Source organism: Protopterus annectens, chromosome 1.part2 (assembly GCF_019279795.1).
Source record: "Protopterus annectens isolate FY-2018-M chromosome 1.part2, PAN1.0, whole genome shotgun sequence".
In the NCBI taxonomy this organism is placed as follows: Eukaryota; Metazoa; Chordata; order Ceratodontiformes; family Protopteridae; genus Protopterus; species Protopterus annectens.
The window spans coordinates 842,203,664-842,211,163 of NC_056727.1; positions in this window are offsets into that span (position 1 = coordinate 842,203,664).

The following is a 7,500-nucleotide window of genomic DNA, read 5'->3' on the forward strand; positions in this document are numbered from 1 at the left end:
AACAGCACGTACCTCAGACAATGTGTATGAATACATATGCTCTGGGTCTGTCAATGTGTCAGGTTAATAGCATCAAAATTTTAAATGTGTCCCTGATGTTGTTATGCAGTGTCCCTGAATCAGTGTTCATTTTTCTCCATTCGTATGAGAGATCTGATAGGGATAGAAAGCACATATTCCACTGGCTACCTTAGAAAGATGATAGAATAAAAGATATGTGGTAGCATGACTCGGCTGATGGATGTGGGTCCCAAAACCCAATTAATTGTCTGTATTGAAAAGTCTCGGCTCTCATGTATCAGCCAGATGGGTGCAGATTGTAAGAGGAACACACAAATAATATGAATAAAACACTGGACAGGCCACCGATTCCGTACAGTCGAACGGCATGTCATCGCCTAATGGGCAGCCATTCTCGATACTGTGGCATGTAATCCGATGTAATAGGCATCACAAGGTAATACTGTGGTCCTCGCTCCAACCCAGGGGTGTGAGTGTCAGATGCAAGCACCAATGTTGGTGCATTTGTAAGTGCGAGAGTGAGCGGGTGTAAGCCTGTTTTTCTACCAGTATGCTAATATTGCACTGGTAAGGCAATGTAGAGGCTAACAGAGTGTAAGAAGCTGTAACCAGATGTTAGCATTACTTAACACCGAGCAAACCCAGGCACACCCGCTCACAACTGCTTTAATGTGCCTTACTCCCTCCGTATTCAATGGCCTTGTTCTGCCCTGCAACAAAATAAATGGCCTCTACAAGGCTCGGAACCAGGTCCCTGCACACACAGCTAATGTGATTTACCAATACACCATGGCAGATATACTGACATTGGACATTACCACAAACATACCATACAGGGCAGTCATTCAACAGTATAGGAATGTATCCCATCATGTAGATGTATAGGTGAGTGTTTATGTTCAGCATATAGGTACATACATATATAGAGATATATCAGGAACATACCATGTGGCAACAAAGCATTACAAACGAATGAAAAGGGAAACACCAGCGAAGCCTGTATTATGTAGTGGTGTTGTCCTATGTAATATCAAGACTCCCTCAGACAGACATGTGTCATTCATACACGCAAACAGTTGTACATTGGTTGTATACATCACTCTGTGCATGTAATGTACATTAACACAACAGTACCTGTCCAATCATTATGTGAGAACAGTATTCTTGCAAGGTGCTGTGTGCAACATCATCATCATGATAACGGTAAATGGGGTAACCATAGAGGGACCGGTAGTGTTGTGTGTACAATGTGGTCGTCTGCATCACGTGTAACTGGACCATTTAGGAGTGATGTGCATACCAGGATCATGTGCCTGAGGGACAGGGGTGACGATAACAGGAGTATGCTGTGATGTATATTACAAGGGTTACATGTGTCCAGTGGGCACATGTGTGAAATGGACAGCTATGTATAGGGCAGATGTTGTCCTAGGAACCAATTGGCCTTATATTTCCATAGGGTGAGAGTGGGATGTGGGCGAAGGAGAGTAGGTATATCCATGGAGGATAGGTAGGGTAGGATCACAGACAAGACAGCATACAGGGTAGCTATATGACACATGTGGGGGGATACACCTTGGACTGGGTGGGTGTTTGGCATTTAACAGCCATAGGGAACAGTGGGACAGAGGTCGCCAGCTATGGGCAGTCAACACTGCACCGAATCAGCTGCAAAAGTGGCAGTGCTGGGGGCTGTCCAGGAGGGGCAGCCTAACCCTGTAAATGTGACACTTCACCCTTGAGCTTGCATATCTGTCTTCGGAACCCCTTAGTGAGCCCCAATGCACCTGGGACCGTATGACAGCAGACATGTTCCTGTCTGGCCCTGCTCCCAGGGGGGACATGCCCCATCCTCAGTGGTGGTACCACCAGAAGGTGGTGCAGAGCCAACAGAGGTTGAAGTCCAAGGCTGGGTCTCAGATGTGCTGGTGCCCGGTGCCTTGGTCAGCTGAAGTGGGGCAGGAAGTTCTGCTGGGACCTCCCAACCTATACAGTCTATGGTGTTGCCGTTTAAAATCAGATATGGCTTAGTAATAGACAACAGTATTCAGAATTACCTACAACAGTATGCATAGATATCACCATCAACCCAACACAACAGATGGTATACATTTGCATAGAGAGCACAATATATGCATATATACTGCATGACATCTGTACAATGTGTAGTAGATGTGTGACTGCAGCTATGAACAGTTGCCCATTATTGACTTGTCACTGGGAACCCCAGACAGTGTCTGTCATACCACTGATTCATGTGACATATGTCCAGTCAGGGATGCGATGGCAGTAACACATCCCTATCACCATGTACTGTCTGCAATCCTCACACTATGCTCCTGTTGTGCACAGATGTGTGTTCAGTGTGTAGCACAGGAAACAAATGGTTCCATACACTGACCAGTCCACAGATGGCCCTACAGATGGGGGTCCCTCACGAACAGAGCACTGTCAAGTCTGTTTTAAAACATGCAGAATAGCTATTACCACACACAACATGTTAAACAGGCAGTAGTCTCAATGCAGCATAGCTACACTTAAATGCTGTAGTTGTGTGTGGCACATCACCCTCCTGTCTTTAGGCTATTTCCCACTGTGTATGATGTTTGAGGAACATCCAGATATCATCTGTGATGCCGTTTCAAAACACCACATCCAAGTACCACTCACAGCGACTGTCATGGCTAAACACCAACATGATATTCCTAGATAATGTACTGTGTTTATCATGCGAATGGCTATGGGAACACCATCACAGCTGTTCCACATGCAATCAGCTAGAGGAGGACTGCAATAGGTGCAGAGGCCATCACCTGATCATGTCCATCACTTACAATACACATGCTGCTGCTGAGCAGGTGTACACCTCCACATCCACCAGATAGTGTGTGGGAGGGACAGACAAATTACACCAGAGAAGGGCTTGGAAACTAACCCTAAGCATCATCTGCCACACGCCTAACAGTACAGGGGTCAAACATCTGACTGACTACTCATTACTATTACATGTGCATGAAGTTACTACATGTGCCACAAAGCCGACACGTTGCTGTGCTGTAAGAACATATATGTGTGTAGGTGAGAGACATCTGCAACAGAGATATAGTAGACATACATTAGGTGTAGCACACATGGCTGTCCATGTGAACGGATGCCATTGTCACCACAGCCACACTATTTAATGGACTCCCATTGACACTCTTTGCCATAGCCACAAATGCACACCCTATCTACTTAGTTTGCCATACTGCAGTAATGCACAGGACTACATGCACCACAGGGGATATCTGGAGGTTCTATGGACTAGGGTATGTGACAGTGTTTGACATCTGTTGGTATGCCAATGAGGGTTATACTGGGAGTGACTGTGGTTGGGAGCATCATAACCCACACGCAAACACAAGGTGCCAGTACTGACATGCATGTATGCATTGTTTCATGGGTGTGTAGTGGTTGGCTGTGCAAGATGGCTGTACAAGGCTGGGTGAGGGGTAATTCTTGGCATTGTGCCACCCGACAATGGTGTGCAGTGTGGTACAGGGGTGTAGCGTCTCCAATGTCCCACACAGATGTGTACTGCATGACTTGCCCTGACATCCTGGTTACCATTGTGTATGGCCATAGCTTTGCAATGCATGCCATGTCTATGTTTCATAGTCCTTCACACGGACATTGGCTGGGATGTGCATGTCCCACAATACTGTACAGTGACATGTACAGGTGTACCTGGTTTGGCAGGCACATGTTGTGTACACAGACTGTTATCCCCCGATATGCCAATACTGGCCTGGTGTGGCAACACCTGCTTATAGTCAGCAGGTCAACCCTGCACCTGCATTGATAGCATGATACAGGTATTCCCTGGTGTCAGTGGCATTGGTCCATACAGGGCACATGTGTATGGCATTGTATGGCCTCTGTGGATCACATTTGATGGCACCACATATGTTGCAGGCATCCAGTGGGGAACATAGTGAAGGCACATTGTCCACAATTATGTGCCTATTGTACTACTGTACAGGGTGCCATGTCCTCTGCAGCCCACTGCAATCACACCATGCATACTATCTGTCATCACTGTGTATGGTACTAACAACATAGCGGGATATCCTAGGCAAGTGTGTTTGTGTATGACACATGAGTGCAGGACATATACCGAGTACTAGTAGGGTTGCATACTTTGTTCACCAGGCCTTTTGCCAGATGTAGGGGTATGGCTTGCCAACTCAGTCCCATGGCTGATTGGCATTTCCACTCCTCATGAGATAGCCAATGTATCATAAATTGGACACCATATAGGAAAACTACAAAATCTGTTCCCCAACATGTCTAGTGGTTAGACACTCACAGCCACCTCTACACAGGCTCTGACAGCCAAACACACACACTTGCCATGTCTAGTATTTGAACCCCTACCTACTGTATCACACTGCAGCAATACACATTTAGAACATGTGCTACGGCAAATACTGGTTTACAGCACTCCTACAGGTGTATTCCTAGGTGAGTGACAACAGCAGGAATGCCAAAGGTGGTCATGTGATTTGTATAGAGAGTGACATTGAGAGGCATTGTACTTGTCTCTCGCAGACACACACACGCACACAGTTGGCAAGTCTGGGATTAGAACACTGACCTAACTACTTTATCACACTACAGCATTACACAGTTACAAAAGACGCTACCGAGATTACGGGGTCAGAGTACTCCCAGAGGTGTATTTCTAGGTGGGTGACATCATCAGCCTTGCCAAAGTTGGGTATAGGAATTGTATGGAGTGTGAGCAGTCTAAAAGCATTATTCGGTCCTCAAGCAGATGGAGACACACACACACACACACACACACACACACACACACACACACACACACACACAGTTGGCAAATCTGGGATTAGAACACCGACCTAACTACGTTATCACACTACAGCATTACGCAGTTACAGAATGTGCTACTGAGATTACTGGGTCACAGCACTCCCAGAGGTGTATTTCTAGCTGGGTGACATCATCAGCCTTGCCAAAGCTGGGTATAGGAATTGTATTGAGTGTGAGCAGTCTAAAAGCATTATTCGGTCCTCAAGCAGATGGAGACACGCACACACATACACAGTTGGCAAGTCTGGGATTAGAACACTGACCTAACTACTTTATCACACTACAGCATTACACAGCTACAGAACAAGCTACCGAGATTACTGGGTCACAGCACTCCCAGAGGTGTATTTCTAGGTGGGTGACATCGTCAGCCTTGCAAAAGTTGGGTATAGGAATTGTTTGGAGTGTGAGCAGTCTAAAAGCATTACTCTGCCCTCAGGCAGATGTAGATATACACATTTGGCAAGTCTGGGATTCGAACACTGACCTAACTATTGTATCACACTATAGCATTATGCAGTTACAGAATGCGCTACCGAGATAACTGGGTCACAACACTCCCAGAGGTGTATTTCTAAGTGGGTGACATCATCAGCCTTGCCAAAGTTGGGTATAGGAATTGCATGGAATGTGAGCAGTCGAAAAGCATTATTCTGTCCTCAGGCAGACGGAGACACACACACACACGTCAGTGGTAGGATCAGAACACCTGCCTATCTACAGATCACTGTTACAATAGTACATAATTATGAGTCACGCCACAGAGACTACACATTTTAAGGCTGGCATTATGACCTTCTAGGAATGCGGACATCAACAGAGATGCTGGCAGTTCAGATGTACATACCTGTGAACCTGTGTGTTTAAAGAAGGAATCCATCCTAAACTGGAGTATGCCCATCTGTGGAATGGATGACTACTATCACTATACAGGGTTACAATGGCCATTTCCATATACATAGAGGCACATAACCGACACAAGGTGTCACTGGGCATGCTCACACACTTAGTAGCACAGGGCTGTTCGGAATGCACTATGTCTACATTTACACAAGGTTATACTGGGCATGCTCATACACTTAGTAGCACAGGGCTGTTTGGGATGCACTCTGATTCTTTGATTCATTGTTAGCAGGAATGCTGCACTACATATATCTGAAACCGGTCTTCTACACAACATCTGCTGCTGTCCATCACCTTAGATGTACCATTCTATACCAAGCACAATACTACCACTCGCAGTGATGTCTTGCTAGGAGAGGCAACTGTTTTACCAAAACAATGAGCCAATGTCCTGCTGTAATTACGAGGTTGTCCAGTGTTTGTCATTCTGGGATGACATGACTGAAAGTAGACAGGCCTTTGTCACATATCACATGCATCCATGATTCAAGGGAGTGGGGATAATACCTAGGTCGCATTCACCCATATAGTGCCATTCCAAGTTAAATGTCCTAAACACAGGATAACACCCTGACACCTAGTGGGCAACTGCATTGTATGCTTATGCTAACCAGTGCTAGATGTGTAGCATTCATAATCACAGCTGTTCACTGTATATACAACAATGGGGAATACTGACATTTGTGCAGTGAGGAACACCTGGCTGAAGACTCTGTAGTGCACAATAGCACTACCACCATATACCTCAGAACCAGACATGTGGGCCATAACACAGGTACGGACCGCTGCAGGTGGTGATGTCCCCACATTCATAAAGGCCACTCACATGTACTGACCAGTACTCCCACAAAAGGCATCACAGATTAGTCAGGTGTAGGTCACAGTGTCAAAAGCTGCATTCTAGGATGTAACCATCAGACACCAACATGACCTCGGAACACCAACACACATCTATGCATGTGGTAGGACATATAATAGTACAACATCATGTGACCTTTGACTAGTGGACTGTACCTAGCTCTACATCAACTGTGCAGAGTACCCATGTACTGACACAGTTGCATCATGTGTTATGCAATGCAATGATACCACTGTTTGTAACCAGGTCAGCTGTACACATACCAGGGGCCCTCGGTTATTTACAGCATTAACAGATGACTTTTGCTGTACACCAGTAAACACCCTCATGTTTGGATATGACATACATGTACCTGCCCTGGATATGTACATGCCACACACATACAACATATATGTAAATAGCATAGCTGTTGTTGTCCTTTGTGCAGACAGGTGGCTACAGCCATTACACACATTCACAAGGAAGGTAGGTCCATGGCTGCTAATAGTACATATGGTGGGATTTCAATATTGACAGAGGTAACATTCCCTCTGTACTGGTCATCCATGACACCTATCATATCATACAACAGTCCATGTGTCATGTATGTCATTACACATGTTCACCAAATGCAATGCCTACAAACATGCCCAAATGACAGGTATGTAGGACCTACACACATGTACATGCAGTGGTGTGCATTCAGATACCATGCATGTGCTGTTGCTGATGTTTGCAGGTGACACGTGTCTTAGTACATCATGCAGTTGCAATGCAGCCTCAACATTGCAAACTGTATATGGTGATGTGCTGAAAGTACGGTAAGATGTACTTGAGGTATGGACAGATGTGTGGACATAACT